Source organism: Larus michahellis, chromosome 4, assembly GCF_964199755.1.
Source record: "Larus michahellis chromosome 4, bLarMic1.1, whole genome shotgun sequence".
Classification (NCBI taxonomy): Eukaryota; Metazoa; Chordata; class Aves; order Charadriiformes; family Laridae; genus Larus; species Larus michahellis.
The window spans coordinates 6,529,369-6,542,487 of NC_133899.1; the positions used below are offsets into that span (position 1 = coordinate 6,529,369).

The 13,119-nt window shown below is 42.9% G+C and overlaps 1 long non-coding RNA gene across 4 annotated transcripts in view; it reads left to right on the forward strand.

Annotated features, from left to right (window-relative positions):
* LOC141741798 (uncharacterized) overlaps nt 1-11,553 on the forward strand; it is a 201,610-nt gene extending 190,057 nt beyond the window's left edge. For 3 of the 4 annotated variants that reach the window (XR_012586474.1, XR_012586472.1, XR_012586475.1), the window contains one exon: nt 6,580-7,274. This is a non-coding gene — a long non-coding RNA (uncharacterized LOC141741798). Of the gene's footprint in view, nt 1-6,579; nt 7,275-11,100 lie in introns of those variants that run through there. The other variant, XR_012586473.1, reaches the window with a different exon arrangement.
* Nucleotides 11,554-13,119: the final 1,566 nt, after the last annotated feature.

A 13,119-nucleotide genomic window follows, 5' to 3' on the forward strand; every position in this document is an offset into this window, starting at 1 on the left:
CTGGGAAACAGAATTTGAAATATATTTCAATTCATGGGAGCCACCCAGTCAAGAGGGAGCACTAGTAATGTACTGTAGAGCTGCAGAGAAGCATTAAGCCCTCATGGAAATCTGAAAAATGCCTCAATGGCTTTCTACCCGTGTCTCTCCATAACTATAATCTCAAAAATGTATATGTAGTTTGGAAGTGACCATGTCCTGGAAGCTTGGCTAGTGTGAGCTCACAGTTATCTCTTACTTGATCCTGTGAAATAAATTATATGCAGCAAATCCCAACTGCAGATAAATTCTTCTCCATCTGTTTTCGTATAAGAGAAAAAAAAAAAATAGAATTACTTTCATGCAACAATTGCACAAGCAAGTCATAAGCTTAAAGACGGAGAAGAAAGTTAGAATGCTTTCTGGTTTAATGCCAAAGATTTTTAAGATAAAAATTCTCTGAAAGTGACTGCAATGAACCAATGATTGTTGAGCTTAAACAAACCTCGAGTTAAGTTAAACTCAATTTCACTTAAATATTTCGTAGGAGAAAAGAAAACAGAAATGCAGGAAAACAAAATCTTTATGTCTTAATTGTCATCTTTTTCCCACAGTGTCTCCTAAGCTGAAATGAGGTCATTCGGATTTTAGTAAGAAGTCCAAGCACCGTGCAAAATATATTTCAAGGCAGAACTAGAGTTCATGTCTCAAAAACAAAAGGTTTAACAAAAATATAAAACCGCATGAGAGGGAAAGCGCTTAATGCCTAGGGAAGTATAGTTTTACCTGTCAGGAACAAAAAAGTTGGTCTGCATCCATTGCGTAGACACAAACTAATCTCAGCAAGGGCTGCATGCGAACAATCAGATAAAGCCTGGTCAAACGCAGGCTAAACTTAGCAGAAAAGTTCCTAAATCAGGGGTTTTCTTTCTTTCTGAGGAAAATTTTGCTACATTTAAAAATAAAACAGGTACAGTCTTGTAATTGTGTGAATCTGTAATGTTTGTAGTAAAAGTGACAGAACGTGCTTATACAGTTATAATTATAGTTTGCAGGTCACTTAGATGTCTTGCACGGACAGTCCATGAAGAGAAGATGACCAGGCACTATGAATAATAGCCTGAATAAATAGGGAAGTTACAGAAGTAATGCCAACGAAAAATAAACGTTCTTGTTGGGAAATGGAGAGTGACAGTAAGAATTAAAAGTGGTCCAGTGTTTCGGGTATACAAGTGAGCGAACATGCACTGCAAACATTGTATACGAGTATCTGAGGAATCTGGAAGGGGTCTAAAAAAATATTAATTAAGGGCTTGATGGTTACGTCTGCCCCTCTTTAATCACAGCACGTTTATTTAGGACTTGGTAGGCAGTGAAGATTTTTTTTCTGCTGTCATATTTGTTGTGTTTTCCGGTCTCTGTTAAACATCTATCAGAAGTGCTCTAACCCCACTCAAAATCCCAAACCCAAAAATGCATAAAGGAAGAAAATCCAAACATCACATGTAACCATGAGCAGTTAGTCCGTCCATCCACACAAAAGCGATCAAGCCACATCCTTCGCTTTCCTCTCTGGAGACTCACGTACCTCTAATAATAACCCACCACAAGCCCTTTAAGGAAGGGGAAGAGAGGAGGAGCTGTGAGTTTTGACCCCATTCTAGACAACAAATTGCCTCCAGGTATTTTGGTGTGAGCGCATCAGCCAGTGACACCCAGATGTAAAAGTTCTCATGAAGAATCTGAATTACACCCAGAGATGAGCTGGAGCATAAAGCGCTGCTTGCGACGTGTATGAGCAACCCCGAAGGCTCTAGCAGCCCCACTCTGCAGCCTCTGAAGTTTTCCTGCTGTCCTACAAGTGCATCTTCTGAATGGTTTCACGCTCAAGCCGGTATTGGGAAAGCCATGGAAAATATCGGATGAGGCTTTTTTCTGATAAGGCAGGTGAGACATCTCCAGCCGTTTGTGGCTTGTAGTCTCCACTGTGCTGGATGGACACTGCTGTCCTCCCCGTTGGCGAGGGATGCTACAAGCACCCATTTCGTTTACCTGCAGCCCCAGCCGGAGCGAGCAATCATAACTGTGTTTCTGCAGGAAAACAGGTGACAGTTTTGGAGAAAGCACTTGGCTTCCTGTTGACAATCTTGCATCAAGGACACGGACAAAATTTTCCCAGCATTAATTGGTGTGGTGGCCACGGAGTGAGGAGCTGGGCAGTTTGGGGACTTCGTCGAGCAAGAGGTGAATAATCCCAACAAGCTGACCAGGACTACTCATATGCGTGAAGTTAAATATATGCTTGCTTGCAGGATGAGGGGCTTTGTGTATTTATACCTGGTGTCCTTGACAATCCAACTTTCATGTGTAAGTACTTTATTAATGTGGTTTGTGTCTGTGTATGCTCCTCTGTGGGTGAATGTGTTATGAATCTACTTGAAATTGCCTTATGCAAATGTGTTGGTTTCAGTTTGTAAGAAAGTTGTTGTACTGCTGGGCATTTCTTCTTCTGTTCATTTTCTTTTGTCAGAGGCTGATGGTACACACTGGCTGCAGTTTTCATGTGATCATTCTCGAAATTGCTTCGTGCTTGGAGAAACGTGTAGGTGTTCTTTCTGTCTAATTTCTTTAAATAGCAAGTGAAAACAGTACTACGAGAAGAAAAAAACACGCCACAAGATTCTGTTCCTTTTCTGCCGTTTCAGTCTTTCATTCATCTAATGAGCTTATTTTTACTCCCTATCTTTCAGCCCCCGCTCTATATTAACAAGTTCTTCCTTGATTTCATTGATTCTCCTTGCCCACGGTGGCCTTTTTTAATAATTTATTCAATATGTTTATTCTTCTGAAAGTACAAGCCGCCAAGAGGGGTTGTGGAATTGTCATCATTGGCTCAACTAGACGCCCATCTATTAGGGATTATTTAAGGATAAGGAAAGCAATCCTTCTGTGATTCAAGGGGAGGAGGGGATGGATTAAATGACCTGGTAGAATAGTCCCCTCTAATTCAAATTATTCTGGGTGGGTTGTTTGTTGGGTTTTTTTTGTTCTAAATTCTTTTTGATCTCAATTTCCTAATTTTTTTTTTTTAGATAATGTTCTCTTGTGTTCGCGTTCTTTGAAAGTATGGAGAATTTGCATGAACCAATTTTTATTAGTTCCCTTGAGAACGCTAAAAACTTCAATTAGGTCACAGTGAAGTCTCTTTTCCAGGGTGAAATTCCTTAATCTTCCTTAATAACTTAAATCTTTGAGAAGTGATGTTGTTCTGCAGTGCAGTTTTCCTCAAAAGTAATTATATGCCAGCTGAGTTGCTACATAACAGTCAGGGCTGTGGTGTGCTCTGAGTATAATCAGTCCTTGGGTTTTGTGGAGCCTATTAGCCCTGATGGGCTGGCAACACGACTGTCAGCACGGAGGGGCAGGCTGGGAGATAGGAATTTCCAGTTTCCAAGAAGCCGGCGTTTTCTATTTGCACAGGAACCTCTCGCAGCGGAAACTGATATTCTGGCCGTATTTCTCAGTAGATCTGCTCGATTGTAATTTTAGGATTATTTTAACAGCAGCGGGCGAGGAAATCCGTGAGGCAAATAGGAATTCACAGGCTGAGGAATGATGCAAGCTCTGCCTTTCGCTTCGTGCATGTATTATATCATCTTTGCCCCGTGTTTGCTGTATTTTCCAGTAGAATGCATCAAGCTGGTTAATACTGTAAGTAATCAAAAGCTGAAATACCGCTATCGATCCGGTGCCGTAGGAAGCCAGCATCTCTCAAGCCTGGCAGAGGTTCCCCTTTGTGGCCGCCCTTCTGCTGTTTCTTCCTTCACTGATGTCAGCTTCAGGGTCGTTGTATAACCTCTCCGAAACCCTTCTGCTTTCTGGAATTAAGGGACAAGAGCCATCCAAATCCTCTTAAGAAGCTTTGAAAGTATTGCTCGCTTTGCGGTGCGCAGCGGCAAGCGCAGTGTTAGTGCATCTCCAGGAGCAGGAGCAGCTCTGCGCGATTTCGTTTGCCTCTCTTTCCTGACAGTGAACTCAACGCGCTCCCGTGTCAGCCTCCAAAAGGGGTGAAAAGAGACACATTAGGCTAAAACATAAAAATAAATTTAATGCAAAAGCTGGTTGTTCCTTGAAGAGCTTTGATGTAACGTCAAGAGCAGTTTTATCTCACCTGAAAGTACCTGGTGAAGATTATGGTGGACTTCACGGCCTGTGTAGATTAAAAGTTTCCTACCAGCTCTGTTGTAAAGATTGGGATAATCTGTTTGGAAATCCACCAAAAAAAAATGAGGATTGAAGAGGGCAGGAAGAGAGGTGAGCTGCAGGCATCAGTAAGTGATCTGGTTTTCCCTTGCTGGTCTCATACACACTCTAGTCCTCTCTCTCTGGTCTACACGGTCGTAAAAAATATGGGTCTGAGGCAAAATCTCTCGGCCCAGACACTCCCCAACCTGCAAGACTGCCATTAAATAGTTTCTCTTGTTTTTAATCCTCTTGTTTTACGAGTTCGTTTCCTCCCTGGGTGTCTTCAAAATGTGAACCCATTTTATGGACGATGAGATGCAGATGTTTTGCAAGTAATAGTGTAGACATCCCGCTCAAACCATAAGGGTCTATAACATCTTTCCCTCTCAGCTTGGTTGCTACTCTTCATGGGCACAGGGCGATTCACGCTGAAGTTACCGTGTTGATCAGCCTTGTCCTCATTCCGCACAGAGTAGATAAGGGTGGGTTTGTTTGGAAAGAAGTGAGAAGTTTGGTTACTTTCCTTAACCACTTCTAATTGAAGAGAAAATCAAGCGGGTTTTATAAAGAAGCAAAAACCCGCTTCCTGCAGCCACCCTTTCGCTGTTGCAGGTTCTTCCCCTGCTCTGCTTTCTCCTGGAGCATTGTCTCTGCTGATAGTGGCACTTCTATAACTCAGTTTTCCATTAAGTCATGAGGAGGAGCCCCGCTGTTCCAGATTTGCTTTTTTTTCTCAAGTCATGATTCTTTAATCGTTCTGTAATAATTACGGCGACGTTTTCCCTCGTCCCTTTAGGCATTATTTGGAGAGCAGGCACCAACGTGGTGCTGGCATTATGGATCTGTGTGATTTTGGCAAGAAAAAAACCCTTCAAATATTTCTCCTCGCCATTGGCTTTATTTCCTGCGCATCTCCATACGCCTTGTTTCTGGTTTGTAATCTGAGGTTGGATTTCTTCACACACATTCGGTTACAACAGCCTGGATGTGGCCAAATCAGAAAGCTTCCTGCCACCCCCAGCGGGGGGGATAGAAAACCAAGGATAGAAACCTTAGTTTTCTGTCCCCCTTGGTCCTCCAAGGAGGAAAAGATATTGAGGGAGAGGATGGGACCAGACGTGTGTCAAAAGCACCATTTCCACAGCCTAGCAACCTCCAGCGACACTGGACTGGGACTCTTCAGGGGGATGAAGCCATCTCCTGCACCAGCCTGTCCAAGCGTGGCCGGGGTCACCCTCCGATGAAGCACACATGGGTCGGGTTTTGGGGATCAAATTCGGAGCTGATGCAAGGAATGGCTGCAGGACAGCATCCTCAGACTTCGTTTTGTATCATATCAGGTTTCAAGTGTTATATAGTGTTGCCATGCCAGGATATTTTTAGTGTCTTAGAGACTGGAAACAAAAAAATATTTTGTCTCTTGGCTGGAGGATTTGCCCATATTTGTTCCAGTCTAATTTAACTCTAGTTGAATTCAGTGCGTCCAGTTTCTAGGCTTGGCTTAACTTCGGGACATACACATATTCTGCTATATCTGTTTACTTCAAATATTGTGCTTCAGCAAAACAGTCACTGCTTGTGATAACTGAATAACTGCTTTCTTACAACACCCACCGAAAGGCACTGCAATAAAAAGAGGTCAGATTCACAGGGATTTTTTTTTATTTATTTATTTTTTAACCTGGCAAAAACGTGCGTTTACATTACAATCTCTGTTAAAGTCAACATTCACAAAGTTCGAAGCAGGAACAGAAGTCCGATAGCACTCAAATTAATATTATCAGGAAACGCGAGCCACTTAAGAGGCCCGTTGTGCAGCAACGTATCAAAGCCCTTAGCTGGAGTCGTAAGGGTCAAGTTTCTGGCACTATTAGTCATGTTATTTATATATATACGGACACATATTTATGTGGATGTATTGCACGTGCGCGCACACACGCGTGCACCCCGGCCATTACTCAGCCCGAACGATGCACAGAGTCCTGCTGCAGAGAAAGTCGACGGGAAACCGTGCCCGAAAACATCATGAGGTTCTCTGCAGGCGAAGGGGAAGGAGGGCGCTGGGGAAGCAGGAGCACGGTGTCACCGCTCACGAGGCTTGTGCTAGTTACAAGTTTTTGCTGTTTGGTTGTTGAAAGGGAAATAAAATGGGAGGAGGAAGGGGCAGCGTGGGAAGAAAGGATCTTTGAGTTTCAAGGCTATGATCCTTGCATGGAGCTCTTTCAGCGGAGAAGATGGAGACTCCTAAAATTAATAGCATTTTCATACAAATAATACGATCCTCCTTTGGCAGGAATAAATGTCCACTGTTTTAGCAAGGAAGGCAAAAACGTATATAAATCTCTTTTCTTTCAGACAGCCAAAATGCCATCACTGGGGATTGCCTGCCCTCGCTCTCCTGAAGTGAGACCACGTCCACGCCACCGCCTCCACGCACGAGGAACGAGATTTCAGACATATCTGGTGATGAGCTACTAAGATACTCTGGATGCTTCAGTCTCGCAGAAACTAAGTGCAATGGGTAATGTGGAGACAATGAAACGAAATTACCTTGGGTGCAGGTTGTTTTTTTCTCCCTGTTTTTTAAGTGGTTGAAAGTTACTCTTTTTTGTCTTTCCCTTGATACCTAGCAGGTGGCACACAGAATGAAAAGTGATGAGCTCACGGGTCTTGCAGGAGGTGGGTTTGACTCACCGTAGTCAATACAAGCTTTGATTTGGAGCAGGAGGAGGTCTACAAATACAAGGGGTGTCAGCTGGCCCCTAATGAAGACCTTCTGATTGAGATCAGCTGTGGTTTTGTGTGTGACTCCTGGCGTGCCTGTGCTCAGAAAGGGCTGCTCTGTTGCTGTCCTTTATCAAACCTGTTATCAGCGGGTTTCGATACCTCCTGATCTGATACTGAATGATGGTGGCTGGGCTGGGGAACAACGTGGTGCAGCTTGTTTATAGTAATCTTTGGAGGAAAAAAAAAAGATGGCTCTTCATTATATCAGCATTCCTGATTATGTGTTACATACTGGAGCTATTTAATCAAAACCATTAACAACCTACATCTTATAACGCTTTATAAAGCCAGCCTGTATCACGAGTCTTATTTTGCAATATTTATGCTTAAAAGTTTATGGGATGCAAGTTGATGTCCTGAACCTTGCTGAATGGATGTTTGCGGTGGACGATCACATCAGCGTGTGTGCTCCTGCCGAGCACCAGCGTGTCAGTGCCTCCCAGCAAACAATGCGCACGCTGAACTCCGAGTGACCCAGTTGTCTTTGCTAATCGCTTGCTGATTACTAGCTAATCAGTGCCTTGTTTAGAGCAACTAAGCCAAAACCGCTTTCTGCTATGCTGTGCTGCACTTGGATGGTGGGGGATGCATTTTTTTGGTCATCGTCACCACTGTGCTGTGATTGCAGTAGAGGTGGACGACGAAATGCAGCCTTGTCCCGGGCAGGACCCCGCAGCTGTAGGGGGCTGAGGAGCATTACCTGGGTCCAGACTTCCCTGGTCCTTTGCTCTGTAGCCTCATGCAATGAAGAAAGCAGCTTGTAACCATTTGTGAGTGAGTGTGCTGGCGTTAGCGTCCTCTCACAGCTGTATAGGAAGCGAGGGTGGGGAGAAAAGTGCCTTCTGGGGCCGGTATGAGAAATTTTATCCTCTAACTGCCACCAGCGCAGTGGGCCCCACCGAAGGTGGTGGTGGGCTTGGTTCACCCTTATGATGGAGTTGAATTCAGCATAGGGGGCCAAGGGGGAAGGAGAGGCGAGGGGGAAGGAAACCACACCTGTATTTCTGCAAATAAGTCACTTAGTAGCTGTTTGAAAGAACGAACACTGTTTAAACGTGAACTTAATCTTTTGTTAGCGGATTTTTGTGCAGGCAAGAGGTGGGAGGTATAAACCGCCCTGTGATAGCTGCTCCAATAAGAGGGTCCCTTTTGGCATCACGCTGCACACAAAATGTGCCTCTAAAAAGCTAACGTTATCCTTGTCCTTGGCCAGAAGAGTGCAGACAATGGTTTGGCCTTTTTGCCAGCATGTTTATTAAATGGTTAATCAGCTATACAGGGTTAAATTTCACCCCGGGGATTTTTCGTATGGACTTTCTGGTCAAACTTATCTTGCTGTCAAACAAGTACCTGTAGTTTTATGTGTGTTTTATGACTTTTCTGATGATGAGGGGTGCATTCATGACATGAGCTACCCCACAGAGCCTTGGTGATCTAAAAAGCACTACAGTGACAGCAAGAGCCAATGAATTAGCGCAAACCTAGTAGTTTCTTCCTTTGAAATCTCAAAATTCCTTTTCGCTGTAGATACTTTATGATCTAATGGGTATTTTGTAATGAGTGTGAAGTGAGTTTTTCATTTTGGGGTGTGTTTTTTTTTTTTTTTTGTATTTTCCCTTCACTTGTTAATTTGCGAACGCAGCCACAAGGATAATCTGCACTGAAAAGCAGAATGTTTTGTCCTGCGATACCCCAGGCTGGCTAATCTGTGTCATACATACATTAGCTTTTAACTTCTTTAAGTCTAGTTGGAAAGTCTTCTGATCACAGGTGAAAATGAGTTTAAGGTATCACTTTATTAAAAACGCTGGACCTTCTGATCTTACTAGCAGTTTCTGTTCGTTTGAGGTGCCAGACAGGAATAGCAAGATAAGAAATGAGGCTTATTAGCAGAGTTATTCTGCATGAATAAAGGTATCAGCTTTCAGTTATTCTCCCTCACAAGTAAGCAAGAAGGTGAGATGGTTTTTCTGGGGGTGTATCAGAGTAAAAAGCCTGTGCCTGATGCTTTGAAATACAATTAACTGGGTGAAAACACCACTGTCCCTGTATTATCTTAAGATCTATAAACTGTGGATTTCCGTGGACCACAGGGAGTGAAAAACGGGGTTGACCCCAAAAATCTGCGGGCTTCCAGACTGGCTGACCTTCTGATGGGGTTGTCAGCTATAAACTTGGATACACGTCCATTCACACGCATCATAAACAGAGAAAATAGCTAAAAAATAGCAGGGCTGAGCTTTGTTCAAGAAACTTGCTATTAGAAATATTCCAGGACTTCACAATAAAAGGCGAAACGTATTGAAATTTATGGGGTTTAAAATTTCCTCACAAAGTTGAAAGTAGGCTTATGTTTGCTTTTTTGCCTGACCCTACTCACCTTTGCCAGTGAGAAGAAGCCAATTTATAAAGGAAATTGGCTTTTCCTAAAGGCAGATTTGAAATTTCGTGCATGATGTTAGAATTTCCTAGCATTCCTGCGTGCCCAGAAGAACTCTTTCCACTAATTTTCCCAGAAAAACACGACGTTCAAGGTACATAGTCTTCAAAATGTTGAGATAATTCGGCTACAAATATTTGCAACATTCAGGCCTAGTTGTTAAAGTAAACACTGCTCAGGGAACAGATGCCTTTACTTGGGAGTAGGAAGAATATCTAAGGCCCTCACTTTTCTCTCTGACCGTGCTCTGACATCCCAAATAAATCACTGCATCTCTATTTCCCCATTGCCTTTCTTAAGGTTGTTTTTGGGTTGGTTTTTTTTGTGATGTCTTGCATATTATAGGGCCAAATGCCACTATATTTTATATTTATTTTCATGCTATTCAAGAAATATCCAGCAGTTATAATGGATGGAAAAATTGACTGGAAGGGCAATGCATGATGCTTATTTGCTAAACTTTTGTCAGGTTTTCATTTTGCTCCTTGTCCTTTCCAGGAGGCTTAATGGACTATTTGCAGTTGGCTTTTAATCCTTTCTTTATTGGTAGAGGAACCTCCTTCCTCCTTTGGTGTTAGAAACACTTTTTCTCCTTTGTCCTGGGAATTCATCTCTTCGTTTCATCTTAAATCTCTTGCAATGTGGAGCAGATTGTTTGATAGCGCAGGGTGACACACGTGCTTTTTTAAACAACTGTTGTCTTTATTCTTCTGGCAGCAAATGCCACTGCTGTCAAACAAAGTAAAATTGACTCCCACAGGAAAGCTTAAAGAGTCAGATATACTATTGCAAATTCTGGCATAGACTGTTCGGGAACCTTTTTCTTCTCGTTTGGCAGGACATGTGCTCAGTCCCAACACACTGCTCAGAAGCTGTTACAAAATATTGAAGACAATAAATACTAAGCAAGTTAAAATTTTATCTGCTTTGAGAGATAGGAGTCTGAACGTCTAAGACACTAGAATTCATTTGACAGGAACAAGAGATCTCATACCAGCCTTGTAAATGAAAAGCTGTTAGGCAGGCAGTACCTTCCCCAATGTCATGTTTTTCTTAGAACTGGGGCATACATTACACACAAATTTGAGATTATCTCTAACAATTATCTAAAATTAACTGTGGTTTTCTAATGAAAAACATTAAGAGAAGGATCTGATAAGAAGTGGGCCTATTTATAATACTTGCTACGAGGAAGAAAGGTTTGCTGCTCTGAGTGAAACCAAAATGCGCCGTGTGTCAGAGTACAGAAGAACATTGGCTTCCTTTCCTTTACTTATTAGCAGCAGCGCTGGGAGTTTATCACATCTATCGGTGGTTAACTGAAGGGCCAACTCGAAGAAGAAGTGTTCCCATTTCTGTGTTTCTTTCGGTGCTGTATCAGCCGCTCTTTAAACACCTCTGCTCTTACAGAGCGTGTACGCACCGTGCAATGTCACGCTGAGCCCTCCTGGCAGCTTTCTTAGCGCGGTGCTTGTCAGAAAGAGGCACCAGCTTGGACGACCAAAGCCAGCTCACGCCTGTTTGATGCTGCACCAGGGTCAACTCCATGCGCATCTCAAATTTGATTAGCGTGGGCCTGCTCCGGCTGCGCCACGTGGGCATCTCGTGGAAGTATCCTCATACCATCACCATTATCTCTGTTCATGCAGCATGCCTGAAACGACGGACCTCAGAAGCTAAAAACACGAGCTCCTGAAGAGCCGCAGGGACAAGTCCTTCTGTAACACCGTATTCATTTAGGTGAGACTTGTCCAGGGGACCCTGCTTGTGATTGATTCAAGGGACTCCAAAATAAGCGTGGTGCCCACCTGGATGTGATGTCTATTCCTGATTATGGAAGGCTGGTCCAGAGCGATCCCCGTGTATGCAGGCCGCGTGTGAGAGACCAGCAGCACAGGTTACGTACCCTCCAGACCAGCTTCTCTGAAACTTCCCAGCACAGAATGACAGAGAAGAAGCAAACACTGGCATTAGAAAAAGCATGTTTCCCTTAGTCCAGTACTGCGTGGGAACCAAGTCAGTGTGCTCAGGGACTGCTCCATGCTATCCAGAACACAAATTATGGGGAGAGAGCGAGAGTGGAGAGGCTCCTTTTTTCCAGGTCACTCTCTGTATTACAGGCCGGAAAGCGAGACTCCAAAGAGATGCTGTGGTTTGTCTTTTGGCTTTTTGCACAACTTGGACTGCGCGAAGCTGGGTTCTGGATTCCCAAACAAAGGAGTTACCGTGAGGAACATTTGAAAGCCCTGACTTCTAAATCCATCTGAAATCCAGCAGTTTCACATGGTGGGTTTCTACACGCACACTTACACGTCTAAATAATTCTCTTCCCTTAACATGAGTTTGAAGGAACACAAAGACAGTGAGCAAGACTCCCAGGAATCATAATGTCACCTAAAATTCACATGTTGAACAAATTCACGTGCTGATTAAACAAGAATACAAGTCTTATCTCACTTACCCAGGAGGTTGATGGATCTTGACAAAACTTTCAATGAACCCATTGTGGCTTCTCACATGTAGGAGACACAGAAACCAGGTGGATGGACTTTGTTGTGAGCCATTTTCCATAGTTCTGCTTATCAGTCATGTGAGCGTGGGTAATTATTTTCACCTCATGTTTGCTAATGCTGATTTGCTTTGCATTTGACTGGCCTTAAAAAAAGAAAATCTTTAATCTAAACCAAACAAGCCTTAATGCAACCAAATGTTTGGATGAAGAAAGGGCAAATGTCTGCGTGTTTGTGAAAGCAGCACCAATAAAAATAACCCAGACATCATCCAGTATCGTAATGCCACCAGGCAATGCAGAATAACTTAAGAGCCGGGCGTAACTTTGCAAGGTTGAAAGAGGTTCCACTGTCTCTTCAGGGTACTGGTTTTAACTGGTGCAGAGGTTTCCAAAATTTAGATACAATTTCTCCAAAAGGTTTGCACATCTGACTGCTTCTTTTGCTTGTTTTACATTTTTACAGAACAACTTTTCACTTTTAGAAATACCCGCATGAGAAATGTTTTCTCAGCTGCTAAAGCTAATTAGGAGACACAAGGATCGGTTTTGTTGTATCTTCCTCTGAATAGGAGTGAAGTTATTTCATGCAATTTTTTACACGACTCTGCTGTGTGATGGGCTGCATACAGAGTAGTTTATTTATACCACTTTATCTCACACCTGTTTGGATACTGGCTGTTTTATGGTATTTAAACATACTATTTCTTGCCAATTGCTTTATCTCCACAGTTCCTGCTTTTGCTGCAAATGTTTCTTATTAGCTCTAAAAGAAACATCAATTGCACCCTGAGCATTATTAGCGAGGACAAAAATAACATAATTGTTAGTTACTTCCAACATGTTATCACCGCAGACCTATAAAACAGACATTCTTTCAAAATACTGTAGGGGCTCTTTTACTCTGTTGAAAAATAAATAATACATGTTTTAAGGACTTGTTATTTTGATAGAATTTTGTCTTTAAATGGGAAAAAAAAAAAATCAAAGAAATCACGGAGTTTCACTGCTGTGCGGTGTGCTTTCCTGAGCCGTTTTGTTGTGCCAGGTCTGAGCACCCCTCTATAGCTGCCAGAGCCCGAATGTAGAACATGTTGGGCAAAGACCCACAATGGGCACACACAAGATTATTCACATAGAAAATGCGTCAGTCCCTCAG